Source organism: Symphalangus syndactylus, chromosome 15, assembly GCF_028878055.3.
Source record: "Symphalangus syndactylus isolate Jambi chromosome 15, NHGRI_mSymSyn1-v2.1_pri, whole genome shotgun sequence".
NCBI classification, from domain to species: domain Eukaryota; kingdom Metazoa; phylum Chordata; class Mammalia; order Primates; family Hylobatidae; genus Symphalangus; species Symphalangus syndactylus.
The window spans coordinates 58,058,697-58,078,440 of record NC_072437.2 but is presented as its reverse complement, the minus strand read 5'-3'; the positions used below and the strand labels follow the sequence as shown (position 1 = coordinate 58,078,440).

Sequence of the window (19,744 nt, the reverse complement as noted above, 5' to 3'; positions counted from 1 at the left end):
ACCATATACAATATGAGATTGTATGTGATATATATATACAATACAATCACATATGGTTTATATATATGGTAATCTTAAAACTTCATTGGGTTTACAAAGTGTGAAATAGAATATATATAAACTGAATTAAATAAAAATTTATGTTTTGTGATTTAAAAAATTAAATTTCAAATAAAATAATGTATATGCAATACTTAAATTCTTCCAGAGAATACAAATATAGAAAAAACTTGCAAAAAATACATTTTACATCATGGGTTAGTAAACACAAGAATATAAATGTGCCAGTTTTCCTGCAATTTATTTATAGTTTCACTTCAGTCTCAGTTAAAATCCCAAAGTTTTGAGTAGAAATTGATAAACTGATGCAAACCATGAAAATGTAGGATGTCAAAGAATACCTCCCCAAATAAACCTATGCATATATGGACACTTCATTTATGACAGAGATGGTACAGGACAGCAATAATCATTTGTTGGTCATTTCAATAAAATTTACTGGCAATATCAGATTTCTATATGGAAACAATGAAATTTGACTCCTACCTTGAACCACAAACACAAGGAAATTCCAGGTGGATTCAATACCTAAATGAAAAGTAAATTTATGAAGCATTTAGAATGTAGAAGCATATGTGTTTGCTTAATATTTATGAAATATGTTTTTATACACTCCTCTGTAATATAATACAATAAAAGTTTTAGTAATCTGTTTTTGCAATATAATTTCACTTTAAGAAAAATAGATACACATACATAAAAATGACTTACGATTAAAATGTTATTTAGACATGCTTTTTAAAATCTTAATCTTTAAATACCTATGTGTATTTTGTAGATCTACTTTCAGATATTTGAATATTCCTCTCACTACAGATGATAGCAAATAGATAGACATTTGATTATATTTTTGATAAGCATTTTTTACACAATTAAATTACTTTTAGTTACATTCCTTATGTAAGAACTGCAAGTATTAAATATTTTCAGTCTAAAGGGTCACCTGATTCTCTAAAGAGTCAGTTCATTCTTAATCTAGATTGTAATTTTTTTCTAAGTACATTTATTTTACTGTGCTTGGAAATTACCGTTAAAATTGGGTAATTCAGATCTCATAATAATATAGAAATAAAAATAAGTTCAAATAATAATTTTAGTATCAGCTCAAAAATAAATGATTTCTGGAATATGAATTTATTTCACATATGAGAAATATTACCCACTATAATTTCTGTAGTGTTCTGCATCTGACTGTCTGGCAGCATGTGTCCACAAAAAGAAAAGGATCTATCTCTGTTTTTTCTGTTGATTCTAGTAAGTTATATCTTTGGAATCCCATGTGTTTTGATCTTGCTTTTTGTTTCCCCATCCCTCAGAATTGTGGAGAAAAGATCTTAAGTGTTGCAAAAATGGTTCCTTTTAAAATGGTATAAAGAAAAGCAATCACTAGTGTTCTCTGATGACTATGTAATCCTACTACCAGATTGCAAAGGGAAGACCAATTTTGCTGCAGACAATCCAAGTTATGAAGATATATTTCCTCCAGATTACATAATTTTTAAAAATATGAGACCTATTGGGAAAGGTAAGTAAGCAAGTGGGATAAGAGTGACTTGCATTATATAAAAGCACTACTTAAATGGTAAATTATCCATCTGGGAATGTACAATAAAATATTTTCTTCCCTAGCCACAAAGACTTAAAAGATATGTAAGATTCTGAACAACTTTAAGCTGAAATGGAATTGTGATAACATATCATAATGGATCTTGTAACAATAAATCTAAAAGGTTTTTATTACAATAAACCCCCTTGAAGAAAAAATTTCCCCCGAATATGACACATAAAAAGAGTAGACTTCACACAATTGTGTGTTAGAAAATAAAAGAGTGAACTCCTCTAGACTAGAAGAGTAAAAAGCAATAGCGACATTTTAGTGCTTCCAAAGAAAATTGCTGGCTGAAATAGTCTTTGTACATTGACTCTGTCTGTATACACTGCAATTTCACCAGGTGTTGGATAGATAACTTTAATATGACTTGCCCCACATCCGGTCACTCACAGTCAGTTCAAGGAGAAAGCGTTTGGAATATTCCCAAGTGCTTATCTCTTATATTGTTCAATGTTTCATGGTATAGTTAACACTATAAAACAATAGACTATGATTTTCCACAAACTTCATTGTAACTGGCAATCTTTATGATATAGCACTGCAGGATACACTATTCCCTCCTCTTTTCACAGGACCACATCACAGTTAGTGAGAAACCCTCCAAAATCACGATGAGGCACTACAGCATGTGGCTCTGTGCCAACTCAGCAGAAGTGCTGCTTGAGACTCTCCAATAGTGAATTCTAATTGGGTGGATTATTTGTTCTGCATATTTGGTTTCCCTGAGACCATGATGGGAGAACTGTCAAGCAATTTTTAAAAGTGGAATTGGCTGCTGCTGCTACAGAGCCTTTTTGAGTTTCTTACATGCCAGGAAAGTCCCACGAAGAGCATTAATGCTTAATAGATTCAGCTAAAAGTCTTGAATTTAGAGGAAGAGCCCATGTTTTCTATTTGATAAGCCATTATTATCACATAAGGGGAGTAGAATCACAGTCAGCAATAATTTTAATCTCAAAAATGCTTAAATCAATTCTTCCCTCAGTGCCAGGAATGTAAGTATTTTCTCATAAGCTATACACTCAAAATTTGGGTTTTCAGCAGCATTTCCTTTTATTTTGGAGTGCACATACCTCTAGAATAGTTTTCACATTAGAAATACAAATTTCTGGCAATACTCCTACTTAATTTATTTAATTTCAAAATTTAGTCTACTGTGGGATTCTGCTAGTAGAAATCACAGTGCACATGACATACAGCGTTATCTTTAATCAACAGATAGTAGAATTTAGTAAGTTCCTTAGAATTTCAATATTAAGCCATGTTACATCTGTACTAATTTTTTAAAATGTTATCACTCATCTTTAGAGATTGAAAAGCTATGGTGCAGAGAAAATATGAAATTTTTTCAAAGTTACAAACATTAAAAAATATGTTCGGTATTGAAATATAGAGGGTCTGGTGCCAGAATCCATGCATTTAATCATTATGCTACAGTGCTTCACCATTGTGTCTCTTAGTTTTGTGTTTTTGTTAATATTAATGCAGTTGATGATTAAGTTACCTATGACATAATTATTCTTCTATGTTAGATGGAAGCATATTAGTAAAAGCATTGTGGAAGATACTTGCTATTAAAATAAAATCTGATGTCAAAGAAAAAGGTCACATGTTAAAATGATGTTTATCAGGGATGTTCCTGTTTGAGTGGGTCTCTTTTTATTTGAACATACTAAAAGAATAGATTGTATAATTAAAATAGCTTGAGCCTAAGTTAAAATCATAAATACATTGATTTTCAATTAAATCAAATAAAATTGAAGAAACTGGTAAAGTAAAACAAAATGATAAAGATATTAAGTAAATTGAAAACAAAGATTTAAATACTTATGTAAAACAAAATTATTTCTTATCTTTTCTTCTTCTGGTGATTGTGTCACAATAAAATGTATTTTTTTTAACTTTCTCAGGAAGAAACACTATTTTTCCCAACTTTCAATTCATAAAAAAACCTTATTGGAAGGAGGAAAATGTACAAAATATTTGAACAGATACTTCATCAAAGATGATATATGGATGGCAAATAAACATATGAAAAGATACTCTCTATCATATGCCATTAGGGAACTGCACATTTAAAGAACCAAAAGACAACATGACAAGTCTATTGGAATTGCTAAAATGCTGGTGAGGATATGAAGCAACAGAAACTCTTATCTATTGCTGGTGGAAATGCAAATATACAGCTACTTTGCAAAGTAATTTGGCAGTTTTTTACAAAACTAAGCATACACTTACCATATTATGCAGCATTCATGCTCTTTTGTATTTGTCTAAGTAAGTTTAAAACTTATGTTCACACAAAAACCTACAGATGAAATTTTATAGCAGATTTATACAACTGTCAAAACATGGAAGCAAACAAGATATCCTTCAATATGTAAATAGATAAACAAACTGTGGTAGATTCATGAAACTAAATTTTAGTTCCAAAAAAGTCTATCAGGCCAGGAAAAGATATGGAAGAAATTTAAATGCATATTGCGTATATATATTATATAATTACATACACACATATATGAGATATATATAAATATAAATATACACATGTATATATATATAGCTTTGTCTCCAGTTCCTCATACAGAAGGCCTAAAATTCTTGCAATTACCTGAGGAAATAGGGGTGCTAAGAGAATCTTTTGCTCTAATATTTGGTCTTTGATCCTGGTTCCTAACACAGAACTTCGAATCACTTGGATTTTCTTGAGTAATAGGAATGTCTTTTGTTCTCATGAGGTGACCTTGGTAGGCCCCTGGATGGGAATTGGTAACCAAAAAGACCAAGTTATGATTAGAAGCTTAAAATGTTTAGCCTTACTTTTCATCCTCCAGGAAGGGAAAGAGGAGCTGGCTATGGAGTTAATTAGCTATCGTGCCTACACAATGAAGCCTCCGTAAAAATCCCTGAACTACAGGATTTAGGGACCTCTGCATGTGTGCTGAGTACACGTAAGATGTCATGCCACAGAGGGCACGAAACTTTCATAAAATAAAATATTAAACATGAACTCAACTATATCAATAACAATATTAATATTAAATGTGAATGGATTAAATAATCCAACAAAATGAAGAAAACTTTAGCTAAAAAATAAAAGAAAGCCAAAAACCATGATTTGCCTTTGTGTATCTATAGAAGGCACACTTTAGTTGCAAGATAGAAATACATTCGATGCAAATAGATGGAAAAAATGTATATTATGTAAACAGCAACCACAAGAAAGCTGGAGTGGCTATATTAACGTATAAGTAAACTTTTTTTTTTTTTTTTTGAGACAGAGTCTCACTCTGTTGCCAGGCTGGAGTGCAGTGGCACAATCTCAGCCCACTGCAACCTCCACATCCCAGGTTCAAGTGATTCTTTTGCCTCAGCCTCCTGAGTAGCTGGGACTACAGGCAGGTGCCACCACACCCAGCTAATTTTTGTATTTTTAGTAGAGCGGAGTTTCATCACATTGGCCAGGATGGTCTCGATCTCGTGGCCTCATGATCTGCCCACTTTGGCCTCCCAGAGTGCTGGGATTACAGGCGTGAGCCACCACACCCAGCCCAAATTAACTTTGAAACAGATAAAAATATTGTGAGAAATAAATACGAACATTTCCTAATGACCAAAGGGCAAATCCACAAAGAAGATATATCAATTATAGACATGTATACATCTAATAAGAGAACACCAGAATATATAACATAAACTAATACAAATGAAGAAATAGACAATTCAAAAGTAATAGTTGGAGATTTCAATAATCTACTCAATAATGGAAATAACAACAAGACAAAAGATCAATAGATAAATAGGACACTTAAAACGAAAAGCCAACTAAATCTAATAGTACAGAATACTAAAGCTAGCAATGACAGAATATACATTCTTGTCAAGCATACATAGATCATTCTCCGGCCCATAAGCTAGATTATAAAACAAACTTCAATATGTTAAAAAATAGTACTCTGAAAACAATGTAGTAAAATAAAATAAAACAAAACAAAACAAAACAAAATAAAATGAAATGAAATAAAATAAAATAAAATAAAATAAAACAAAATAAAAACAGTAGCAGAAGTAAGTTTTTGGAAACTTACCAATATGTGAAAATTAAGTGAAACACTTTTAGACAATTGGTCAAATGAAAAATCAAAAATAATTTAAAAATATTTTCAGAAGAATGAAAAGGAAGACAGAAATATCAATACATTTGGCAATCAGCTAAAGTAGTACTTAAAAGGAAATTTACACTTATAATAACTACATTATGAAAGAGGAAAAATCTCAAACTATTAATCTAGTCATCTACCTTAAGACACTAGAAAAGAAAAGCAAACTAAACCTAAATTAATGAAATTAAAAATAGAAAAGTCGTAGCAAAAAAATCAATAAAATGAAAGCCTGGTTCGTTTAAAAGATCAGCAAAATTGATAAACCATAACTAGAATAACCAAGAAAAAATTGTAAAGTTAGAAATGAAAGAGGGGATATTACTATTGCCCTTACAGAAATAAAAGGATTATAAAGGAGTGATACAAATAATTTTACAACAACAAATTGGAAAGTTTAGATAGACAGGTTCTGGAAAAAAACACAAACACACACAAGCTACAAGAGACTGAAGAAGCAACAGCTATCTGAATATACTTGTAAAAAATGAAGAGTTAGAATGAATAATCAAAACCTATCCAAATAGGAGCCCTGCCCCAGTGGTTTCACACTAAATTTTACTACACATTTAACAATAATTAATTCAAATTCCTCACAACGTCTTTTAAACATACAGAAAAAATGCATGTCAACTTATTTTATGAGTTTAGTATTACTCTGATAAAAAAGATCCCCAAGAAAGAAAATTATAAACCAAATCTCTTATGTATATAGATGCATTCATCCTCAACAAAACCAACAAACCAAATCTAACAACATGAGAAGAAAATGATGTGCCCTGATGAAGTGGAATGTACCTCAGGACAACAAAGATGGATTAAGATGAGGAAATCCATCAGTATAATGCATCATATTAATAGAATAAAATACAAGAACTACATCATCATATCAACAAGTGCAGAAAAACAATTTGACAGCATCTAAATCCCTTTGATGATTAAAAAACACTCACAGAGTAGAATATTAATGAATACACTCAATGTGATGAAGGTCATCTATGAAAAACACACAGCTGACCTTGTAACATTGCATTTAATGGTGAAAGACTGACACTTTTCCTTTCAAAGTCAGACAAGGTTGTCTGCTCTCACTACTGATATTCAATATCGTATTGGGGGTTGTAGCCAGAGTAAACAGGTAGTAAATATTTATCTAGATTGAAAAAGAGGAAGTAAAACAATTCGTATTTGGAGATAATATGATCTTATGCAGTTGACCCTTCTAAACGACCTAAGTTTGAACTGTGGGGTCCACTTATATCACTTGTATATGATTTTTTTTGCAATAAAAATACACAAAATGTGTCTGCGACTCCTGCCCCCCTTTCCACCTCCTCTTCAACCTCTCTTCAACCTCTATCACCCCTAAGACAGCAAGAACAACTGCTCCTCTTCATCCTCCTCCTCAGCCTACTCAACATAACACAATGATGAGTTACATCCACGTAATGAATAATAATTATATTTTCTCTTTGTTACGATTTTCTTGATGACATTTTCTTTTTTATAGCTTACTTTATTGCAAAAACACAGTATATGGTATATAAAACATACAGAATATGTGTTCATTGTTTATGTTATCAGAAAGGCTTCCAGTTAACAACAGGCTATTAGTAGTTTAGTTTTGGGGGAGTTGAAAATTATACATGAATTTTCAACTGCATAGAGCTCAGCACCCCTAACCCAAACATTGTTCAAGAGTAAACTGTATATAGAAAATCATAAGAAATCCACCAAAGTAAATTAAAATTAATAAATTAAGAAAGTTTTCAGTACACACAATCAATACATGAAATCACATGTATGTTTATATATTAGCAAGGAACATTCTGAAAATAAAATAAAATAGCATAAAAAAGAATCTAATACTTGGGAATAAATTTAACTAAGATAATATAAAACATATACCATGAAAATTAGAAAATATTATGGAAAAGTAAGTAACACCTAAATAAATGGAAATATATCCCATGTTTATGGGTCAGAAGACTTAAAGTTGTTAATCTGACTGCATGATGATCCTTGAGTAGCCTTGGCTGACCCAGTTTCTCTCCTCTCTTCTCAATTGTGGTTCTCAGAATAACCATAGAGTACACAAGGAATGCATCCTGAGATGGGGAGAAGCTGCCTGAAATAGCCCAGACTTTGTTCCTGTCACTCCTCAGGAACCTCACATCATGAGTTAGGGAAGACTGCTGGGGACAACCTGGCCTCTGTTTCTGTTTCCCTAGAAACAGGATGTCATTCAGTACTTTAGCCAAACATGTTTCCTGCAGGTTATAAAACCAAGGGCAGGCTACTTTTTGAGGTAGCTCCGCTGTGCTGCAAGTGGGGCATATGCAGATGAAACTCTATCTACCCTTGGCACATTGGGGTACTGGATCATCATGAATTTTAGGTTTCCATTTTCCTCGGCTACCTTTCTATTTGTAAACAATAAATCTGCTTCATATAACTTGGTTTGTGTGTGATCTGTGTCATCAGATTTGAGCAAGTAATAAAAGTGTAACTCAAGAGTTAGTGGACTGAAATTTAGACTTCTGTTCCTGAAGGTTGGCATAGTGGTGATTTTTGCTAGCTTCCACGCAATGGGAGTCTTCCCTTAGGATTCATAATCAGTGAACCTACTTCACAATGGCAATACTCACCAAATTTGATGTACAGATTGAATGCGATCTCTATTAGAACCCCTGCTGACTTCTTTCTTAAAAAATAACAAGTTGATTTTTGAAATTAATGTACAATTGAAAGGGATTCAGAAACTCAAAATAATCTTGAAAAAGAACAAAGTAGGAGGCCACTCATATTCCAATTTCAAAACTTACTTAAAGTAACAGTAATCAAGACATTGTGTTAGTCACACAAATAAAATTTTATAGATCAATGGAATAGAATTGAAAATGCAAAAATTAACTCTTACATCTATGGTTAACTGATTTTTCTATAGGTGTAACAAGACCATGTAAAAAGGAAAGAATAGCCTTTTCAACAAATGCTGTGAGACAGGATAGCCAAAGGATGAAATTGGGTCCTTACCTCACATCATATAAAAAAATTAATTCAAAATGAATCAAAGACCTAAATGTAAGAGCTAAAACTATGAAATTCGTATGAGAAAACACGGAGTGAATCTTAAGGACGTTAATTTGGCAAATGATTCTTACATTTGACACTAAATGCATGAGTCACACAATTTTAAAATATAGATAAATAGGACTTCAAAAATTTAAAACTTCTGTATATAAAGGACTGTCACTAAATTAAGAAAACCCACTGGATGGAAGAAAAGATTTCAAAGTCATTTATAAGATAAGCAACTTATATTTAGAATATACAAGGAACTTTTACAATACAATTATAAAAAGACTAATAATCTATTTTTTAAAATAGACAAAGGACTTGAATAAACATTTTTTTCCAGAGCAGATACACAAATAACCTATAAGAATATAAAAAGATGTTCAACATCTTTAGTTTTCAGAAAATTATAGATCAAATCCACAATGAGTATACAGTAGTTATTAAATAAATAAATGTTGAATTAATGAAAGGTTAATGATAAATGGCTATAGTGGATAAGAAGAAAATATAAGAATCAGAATAAGATACTAATGAATTTGAAAACTATGTGAGCAAACAAGTTGGAAGTATTGAAGGAAGTTACCAGAGTGGAATTTTGAATTTGAGTTTTTTTTAATTTATGGCAAATAGCAAAAATTAATCTACACATCCTTATAAGGAAAGCCATGGTCTTGGAGTAAAGTATCGACAGACAGTAAGATTTCCACTGAGATAAAGAAGTCAATATTATCAAAACAGTTGATATTAGAGAATAATTTTCTCAACGTGAGATAACACTTTGGTGAGTCCAGGGAAATAGTATATTAAAGAGAAGTGCAAATTCAAATAGAAAATTTACAAAATATTATGAGAGTAGCAGTTGAACAACTAAAAAAAAAAAAAAAGAGTATGCATCTACTGGAGGCAAGAGAATATTTTTGCGAGGCATCATGAATTTAGTCCCAATTGTCTATTGAAGAAACTGGAGGAATGGAGGCCATCAAGAAAAGCAGGATTCAGCTGCTTTTTGGTGAGCATGCCTAACTTATACTTTAAACATATTTACCCTGAGGTTTGTAGTTTCGAGAAGCATGTTAATTGTCATCACATGATATGAGTAGTCTTTTCAGTTTCCATTAGTGAACTTGCTAATTACCAACTCTATAAAAGTCCACACTGGAGGGGAAGCATCAATAAAGTTAAGTAAAGAAGAAGAAATAATAACTTTATGATGTGAAAATTTATTGTATTAGTCAAGGTTCTCCAGAGGAATTGAATCAGTAGGAGATTAACTGTAGTACAATTAACGGTGGTGGAATTCTAGGAATCTGTTAGGGTGTGTCCCTGGCCCATTTTCCCATAAACTGCATAGGATATGACAAGACCAATACTAAATAAAGTCAATGTAGAAGAATAGGGATTGAATATCCGAACTCATAAACAGTCTCATCATTTTGATTGAATTAATTCATCTATATTACATGAGATATCAATGTAATCACATGTGAAATTTGCTTTAAAATGTATTGTTGCCTTATGTTAAACATAATGCTGTGTGAAAACACGTAATTGAAAAATGAGAAGATTTTAATAATGGCATCAAGCATGTGATAATTTTCTGTAGCTATTAATTTCAAAACTGGCTGCAACACTGTGTTAAGGATACAGTAACAGATGGGGATTTCCCTACAGAGAAATTTTAGCTTCACTATGCAACAAGATTTATTGGCCTCATCAAGAAAATGTATGGTAGGTCAGAAAATACAGTCCTTTGGGGCTTCTTAGTCATTAAAAAAACAGATGAAGTTTTCTGATGGTAAAAATTCCAAATAGTCTTTCTTTCTAAATTTTCTAGGAAAGAGTGAAGTCTGAGGCTTGGAGGGTAGAAAACAAGAAAATTCCTTAGAACATTAAGTAAGCATCTATGGCATTTCTCTGATTTTTTTAAAAAATGAAATAGAATTAAGTATCACCAGGAGTGGTGTCTAGTTACTTCATTTTTTTCTCTTAAAGAGTATAAGACCACTATTAAAAACTCTAAGTAGAAATATTGCTCTTATAGGCTTTATTTCTATGAGTGTACTTATAACAAATCATATCACATATGCTCTAGCATATGAATCTAGTTTGCATTTCAGTTTCATTTATCATAAAAAAAATCAAAACTGCCCATTTCAGTTAAAACCTTACTTTTGAAATAGCATGAAGAATACAATTTTATTTTTTTATTTTAAAATTTACATGGAGAAAATGCCAAATGCACATAATAAGTTGGTTTGATACTAAAGGTCAAATTTGCAATGCATATAATGACAGAATGAGCTTAATTAAAATATCATAAAAAATCTCATTTATTGATGATTTTAGTTCACGTTAGTGGCTTTGACCTTAGGCTAGCCTCAGGCGTCTTTCAAGCCTCTTGCCTTAGCAGGCTGTGAATACCCAAACCAGTTAAGCATTGCATATGATTTATTTCAGAAATGTGGTGTTGAAAGACAGAAGTCACCAAACTGCCTAAATGTTGATCAGATTTTCCTCCCCTCTAATCATATACTGATCACAGCATTGATGTTTCATTTTAAAGTTTGTAAAGTTCAATTATCTGAAGAGAGATGAGTTCATGAATTTAGCTAAGAATATAGGGCTGTTGTTTGGTCCCTGGTTTTATAAACTAAAAATGATTAGGAGAACAACGGAGAATTATATAGATTTTTAAAAAGTCTCTCATTCTCCATTACGTACATGTAAACATACATCAGAAGTCAACAAATATTCACTTAAAAAGCCAAATAGTGTCAAGAATGGTGGCTCACTCCTGTAATCTCAGCACTTTGGGAGGCCGAGGTGGGCAGATCACTTGAGGCCAGAGTTTGAGACCAGCCTGGCCAACATAGTGAAACCCCATCTCTTCTAAAAATACAAAAAATTAGCTGGCTGTTGCAGCACATGCCTGTAAACACAGCTACTAAGGAGGCTGAGGCAAGAGAATAGCTTGAGCCTGGAAGGCAGAGGTTGCACTGAGCCAAGATTGTGCCAGCCTGGGCAACAGAGCAAGACTCTATCTCAAAAAAAGAAAAAAGAAACAAAAAGCCAAATAGTATACAGTTTAAATCTGTAGGCTTCACTATCACTGTTACAACATCACTATTCTTTCCTCTCAAGAAAAATAACACAAACAAAAATCAGCCATAGATTATAAGTACATGAATGTGCATGGCCACATTCTGTGAAATCTGTGTTTATGGAAACAGGCTACTGATTTGGGGGCCAAGTTCACTGACTTCTGATATACATTATTCATCTTTACCATTTCAATGGCCCTGGACTCTCTAGTTCTTCTGTTAAATCTGAAGGTGGATGAGGTGAATGCTTATGCTCCTATGTGTTAAAATAATGACCCAAGACTTCTACTCAGTTTATGAGTATTTAATGTTATTTTTCTTTTTCTAGATTTAATTGGCCAACACAGACCAATTAGATTCCTTTTGTCATCATGTCATAGATTTCTTCAGCATATCTCTTTGTTGAGATGGGAAAACTGCTAGAAACCTTGCATGCCCTTGCACCTTCTTGCTGGGACAGCCAAATGTGCAAGGCCCTGTCTACTTTTCACTCAGCCCATTTGTCCTGTGTTTACAGCAAGCCATCTTGATGGTTGAGGTTATGTCTATGCCCAGATGAAGATCAGAATAACTTCAGCCTTCTATAAATGTGATGATTCCAGAAGCTCAGTGCTTCTCTCCTACAAAAAATTCTACCATGTGCGCAGGCATCACAACAGGCATTCTGCATCCATGAAACATCAATAAGAGAGCTTGTTATCTTTTTAAAAAGATAAAATCTCAGACCCTGCACCGTTCTGGACAATTTTGGTGACAAGGATGTGATACTTCACAGAGACATGGCTTCTTAGAAGAGAAGCGATGGAGAGAATGGGCATAAAAAGACTCTCCAGGACTAGTGAATGTTCACGAGTATGGGAAGACTGGGTGGCAGAATGAGTGTTTTCCACTGTCTTATCTGTTAATGAATGTTTAAAGGCTAAAGAGGGAGAGTTAGAACTGAAACCAGCCTCCTGATCGACTGTTATTCACTCTGTTTGGTTGTTCACCACCCTTAGTTGTTACTCACCCTCCTTTGGAAAAGAGGAGGAAAGAATGTGATCACCACAAAGGTCTGAGGCCTCAAAGTAAAGGCAATATGGTTGTGGCTGCTGAGTCAAAGATCCCCAAAGTTAAAATCAATGGTGTCAGCAATAATGATAGAGAGCTTTGAATGAACCAAACCCAGATGTTCAATTGTTGAAAATGTACAGCCACTTGAAGCTGGAAGTGAATGAGAAGTTTTACTTAATAGAGCTAAGCCTCTATCTCCCTCTACGCCTTCTGATGACGCCCTCCTTGTCTCCCACTATTTTGGGTACTTTAAGGAAAACACTGAGAATCCTGGAAAATTTGGGAGGAGGGGAAGGACTAAAACTGTTATAGCTCTATTGCATATAGGCACCAAAGTCATCAGTATACCCCTCCCATGGGGGAAAGAGATGCTGGATTCAGGAGGCTGAAAGTGCTAAGAACTATGAGGAAGAGCTTTGGTGAATGACAGGACCAATATGTTTCTTGACTCTGGAGCTGTTGCCAATGATTTAGGCTTCTGGAATTCCGCTTGAAAAACTATAGTATGGCAGATTAGAAACATCCCTTTCTGGGGCAGCAAACTCAAAATAAATTGCTGCTGCTAATTGAATCATCTGAGTCAATTCTGTAGATACTAACATCAAGGTCCTGCTCTTTAAATGAGATAAACTGGAACCAAGTTTCTGATCAATCCTATTCTGTAAAGAATGACACCCAACGAGGCATATCTATTATCAGATATATCTTTGTTTGTAGACCGGGTACAATTGCGTCAGACCTGTGTAAATCAGAATTTCTGTAAATCAGATTTGTGGTTGTGCTCATTAAGATAAAACACAACCCTGGTTAATCCAACTCTCTGCCCATCGGTGCCTGGGCTGACAAAGTTATTCATGACTGGCAAACACACACACACAGACACACACACACACACACACTCTTCTCATTTCAAATTGATGTTCAATAATCTTAAGTGAACCTTTACTCCTTCCTGACACTATTTTCTTAGCCCATTAACTTTCTCATTTTTTTCATATTTTCTCCCTTTCATCAAACTTTGAATCCTCCTCCTCTTATTTTAAATTGCAGCTGACAATCTTGCTTTTAATAGACAGCAAAATTAATGTCATCAAGCCATCTACCTGCACCTGTGGTTATATATTTGTCCTTCCTTTCTTCTTGCCACCATGTAGCACTAAGAGCCTAGATAATATCAACCTCTGCAAAAGTATCCTAGATTCCATTCCCTCTTGCTTTCTCACCCCAGAATTTTCCCATTTATCCTGTTATTTATTTCTTTCTAGATTGAATTATTCCCATTAGTGCATTAAGATGAAAATTTGTTTTGTATCTGCCTCTTCTTCTAACTACCCCCTCATTTCTGTCATTTTTACTTGAAAGGATTGTCTAAACTTGTCTTCAACTCATTAAAATTACATTTCATCCTCAACATCCTACCCAAACTGCTGTGATCAAGGTCATCAATTACCTCCACTTTACTAAATGCAATTGTAATTGCTCTGTTGTTATCCTTCTTGAACTATCTGTAAGCACTCAGATTTGCTAATTGCTTTTCCTTTGTGAATAATGCATTTCCTTGACTTCACGGAGAGCTCATCTTCTACCTATATTTATGATTTCTTTTTTTGGTGACTTTTCTGTTTCCTCTTTGTTTCTCCCAACTGTGAATGTTTACATTGGCCCAGGGATCAACTATTTGATTATTTTTCTATCTATACTCCCATTTTAGTTTATCTTATATAGACTCCTGGCTTTATACACCATCCGTATGCTGAAGACTTCAATCCAGTATTCTCTAAATTTCTGATTTGTATGTTAACTACCTGTATGACATTTCTCTTTGGATTCACCATAGGAATCTCAAGAATAGCATGCCCAAATCTGAGCTTCTTTTATTTCTCTCCAACCCTGCTCCTCCTCCTGTAGTCTTCATCGTCACAGCTAGTGATAACATTATTCTTCTAATTGCACACACCTACACCTGGTACATCTGAGTTTTACCCTTGACTTTCCTTACTCCCTTTTGTTTTAACTTTATGCATCTGGTCCAGCAGGAAATCTCAATATTTATTTTTAAAATATATTCAAGATGAGACTACTTCTCACCAAACCCACTGGTACTATCCTGACTAAAACCACTGCATTTTTCTATAAAGACTTTTAAAATCACCTAATTACTGTTCTTCCTGTTTCTACCCTTACTGCCTTAAATTTATTCTCAATATAACCACCAGATTGATCTTCTCAAAACACATATATTGTTATTCCTCTGCTCAAAGCACTCAACTGGCATCCCGTTTTATTCATATTGAAAATACTACACGATCACCATCCCCATTAGTTCTTAGAACACATTATACTTTTGCTCACTCTATTCTAGCCACATGGATTTTCTCGATGTTCCTCAAACCTTCCAGTAATGGTGTAGCCCCATACTTGCTCTTTTTTTCTGCTTAGAATAGTGTCCCTTTGATACCCAGATGGCTACCTCTCATGTTTAATCAGTTTGTTTCTCTAAACTCCTTCTCAGTCAAGCATTTCCAGGCCACCCTAGGCAAAACTGCAACCCTCAAACATGTTTATCAGGACCAAATGTTGCTTGAGTGAAGAATTTATATCTGCTTTGTTTCTTGGCTTATCCCTAGTGCCCAGAATGATGTCGGAAACATAATGAGTTCCCAATGAATAGCTATTGACTAAATAAATGAATTACCTAATACAAAACAGCAGAAAATATACAGTGAACAATGCCATTTAATACAAACAATATGAATAAGTGCCCAAAAGAAATATTGATGTGTATGAAAAATCTCGGCCAGGCACTGTGGTTCACACCTGTAATCCCAGCATTTTGGGAGGCTGAGGCGGGCAGATCACGAGGTCAGGAGATTGAGACCATCCTGGCTAACATGGTGAAACACCGTCTCTACTAAAAATACAAAAAAAAACACAAAAATTAGCCAGGTGTGGTGGGGGGCGCCTGTAGTCCCAGCTACTCGGTAGGCTGAGGCAGGAGAATGGCATGAACCTGGGAGGTGGAGCTTGCAGTGAGCCAAGATTGCACTACTGCACTCCAGCCTGGGAAACAGAGTGAGACTCAGTCTCAAAAAAAAAAGAAAAAAAAAAAAGAAAAAAGAAAAATCTCTATAAATCTCATGGAAAAACGTTTAATGATTTAAAAAAAATACTATGTTCTGATATTTCAATATCAAAAAATGTGCATTTTTTCTAATATGTTACAAAAAGTCTTATATGATCTCAATAAAAAATATAAGGAGATCTTATATTTGGAACTACAGAGAATCATTCTGAGAGGTGACAGCATGCTGGCAGTCCTCACAGCCCTTGCTCGCTCTCAGTGCCTCCTCTGCCTGGGCTGCCACTTTGGCGGCACTTGAGGAGCCCTTCAGCCCACCGCTGCACTGTGGGAGCCCCTTTCTGGGCTGGCCAAGGCAGGAGCCGGCTCCCTCAGCTTGCAGGGAGGTGTGGAGGGAGAGGCACCAGCGGGAACCGGGGCTGCAGGCTGCGCTTGCGGGCCAGCTGGAGTTCCAGGTGGGCCTGGGCTTGGTGGGCCCCGCACATGGAGCAGCCGGCCAGCTCTGCTGGCCCCAGGCAATTAGGGACTTATCACCTGGGCCAGCAGCTGCAGAGAGTGTACTGGGTCCCCCAGCTGTGCCAGCCCACTGGCGCTGTGCTCGATTTCTCACCGGACCTTAGCTGCCTTCACGCAGGGCAGGGCTCGGGACTTGCAGCCCACTGTGCCTGAGCCTCCCACCCCCTCCATGGGCTCCTGTGTGGCCCAAGCCTCCCTGACGAGTGCCACCCCCTGCTCCACAGCGCCCAGTCTCATCGACCACCCAAGGGCTGAGGAGTGCAAGCACACGGTGTGGGACTGGCAGGCAGCTCTACCTGCAGCCCCAGTGCAGGATCCACTGGGTGAAGCCAGCTGGGCTCCTGAGTCTGGTGGAGATGTGGAGAACCTTTATGTCTAGCTCAGGGATTGTAAATACACCAATCAGCACCTTGTGTCTAGCTCAAGGTCTGTGAATGCACCAATCAGCGCTCTGTATCTAGCTCAAGGTTTGTAAATATACCAATCAGCACCCTGTGTCTAGCTCGAGGTTTGTGAGTGCACCAATTGACACTCTGTATCTAGCTGCTCTGATGGGGCCTTGGAGAACCTTTATGTCTAGCTCAAGGATTGTAAATACACCAATTGGCACTCTGTATCTAGCTCAAGGTTTGTAAACACACCAATCAGCACCCTGTGTCTAGCTCAGGGTTTGTGAGTGCACCATTTGACACTCTGTATCTAGCTGCTCTGGTGGGGCCTTGGAGAACCTTTGTGTCAAACATTTATGTCCAGCTCAGGGATTGTAAAGGCACCAATCAGCGCCCTGTCAAAACACACCACTTGGCTCTATCAATCAGCAGGATGTGGGTGGGGCCAGATAAGAGAATAAAAGCAGGCTGCCCGAGCCAGCAGTGGCAACCCGCTCGGGTCCCCTTCCACACTGTGGTAGCTTTGTTCTTTCGCTCTTTGCAATAAATCTTGCTACTGCTCACTCTTTGGGTCCACACTGCTTTTATGAGCTGTAACACTCACCTTGAAGGTCTGCAGCTTCACTCCTGAAGCCAGCAAGCCCACGAGCCCACTGGGAGGAATGAACAGCTCCAGACGCGCCACCTTAAGAGCTGTAACACTCACCGCGAAGGTCTGCAGCTTCACTCCTGAGCCAACGAGACCACGAACCCACCAGAAGGAAGAAAATTCTGAACACATCCGAACATCAGAAGGAACAAACTCCAGACACGCCACCTTAAGGGGTGTAACACTCACCACGAGGGTCCGCGGCTTCATTCTTGAAGTCAGTGAGACCAAGAACCCACCAATTCTGGACACAATTCTAAGATGAATTAGAAAAAATATAAAGGAATGGCCAGTGAATATTTTAAAAAATGTAATCAAGGTGTACAAACCCTGATTGAATTTAAAACTTGTTTTAATATTTAGCATGGTCTGGTAATGGAACATGAAGAAAAAGACAAATCAGTGGAACAAGGTAAAGTTTGAAGTGGGATCATATATATGATTATACACACGCACATGTATCCACAAAAACAAATACATTTTTAGTGTATGATAAAGATGGCATCTTAATTCCATGGAAAGTTTATTTAGTCTGTGAACTGTGTGCGGCAGGTCTGCAGCAAGATAAGTAGCATGTGACTAGGCTGACTGTTTAGTTCTGTTTATATATTTTTCTCATAGAAAGACTTTCTCAGTGAAAGGTACAAGGCAATACACTACATTCTGGTACAAGCTTCTTAATGTGTTACAGACCTACAAGAAAAATTATATGCTTTAATGCTTTGAATAACAAGGCCCTGGAGAACTTATTTTATTCTCCTTTGTACCAGAATATATTTTTATATATTTTAACAGCCTTTTTAAGGAATAATTGACATAAAAACTGCATGCATTTAAAGCATACAGTTTGATAAGATTTGACACACATGTGAAGTCATCATCACAATCAAGGTTTTGAACATAATCACCCCCAAATTTTCCTCATGCCCCTTTGTTTTATTACACCCAACTCCTGTATTCCCAGCCAACTATTAATCTGCTTTTGATTAGTTTACATTTCATAGAAATGTATATCCATGGAATTATAGAGTATGCATGTCAGGCCTCTGAGCCCAAACTAAGCCATCATATCCCCTGTGACCTGCACGTACACATCCAGATGACCAGTTCCTGCCTTAACTGATGACATTTCACCACAAAAGAAGTGAAAATGGCCTGTTCATGCCTTAACTGATGACATTGTCTTGTGAAATTCCTTCTCCTGGCTCATCCTGGCTCAGAAGTTCCCCTACTGAGCACCTTGTGACCCCCACTCTGCCTGCCAGAGAACAACCCCCCTTTGACTGTAATTTTCCTTTACCTACCCAAATCCTATAAAATGACCCCACCCCTATCTCTGTTCGCTCTCTTTTTGGACTCAGCCCACCTGCACCCAGGTGAAATAAACAATTGTATTGCTCACACAAAGCCTAGTGGTCTCTTCCCACCGACATGCATGAAATTGGGTGCCATAACTCGGATCGGGGATCTTCCTTGGGAGATCAATCCCCTGTCCTCCTGCTCTTTGGTCCCTGAGAAAGATCCACCTACTACCTCAGGTCCTCAGACCAACCAGCCCAAGGAACATCTCACCAATTTCAAATCCGAATAAGCGGCCTATTTTTACTCTCTTCTCCAGCCTCCCTCACTATCCCTCAATCTCTTTCTCCTTTCAATCTTGGTGCCACACTTCAATCTCTCCCTTCTCTTAATTTCAATTCCTTTCATTTTCTGGTAGAGACAAAGGAGACATGTTTTATCCGTTGACCCAAAACTCTGGCATCGGTCATGGACTAGGGAAGGCAGACTTCCCTTGGTGTTTAATCATTGCAGGGACGCCTCTCTGATTATTCACTCAGGTTTCAGAGGTGTCAGACCACACAAGGATGCCGGCCTTGGTCCTTCACCCTTAGTGGCAAGTCCCACCTTTCTGGGGGAGGGGCAAGTACCATAACCCCTTATATCTCTGCGCCCTGATCCCTTATTTCCGCTTCCCAACCTCTTATATCTCTGCACCCCGATCCCTTATTTCTGCACCCCAGCCTCTTATATCTCTGTGTCCCAA

The 19,744-nt window shown here is 36.2% G+C and overlaps 1 long non-coding RNA gene across 1 annotated transcript; it reads right to left on the bottom strand.

Annotated features, from left to right (window-relative positions):
* Window positions 1–544: 544 nt before the first annotated feature.
* Window positions 545–17,698, bottom strand: LOC134732549 (uncharacterized). The gene is made up of 3 exons (XR_010115864.1): window positions 17,656–17,698; window positions 8,481–8,536; window positions 545–588 (listed from the first exon to the last, which is right to left on the bottom strand). It is a non-coding gene; the product is annotated as an uncharacterized lncRNA (long non-coding RNA).
* Between the last annotated feature and the right edge of the window lie 2,046 nt (window positions 17,699–19,744).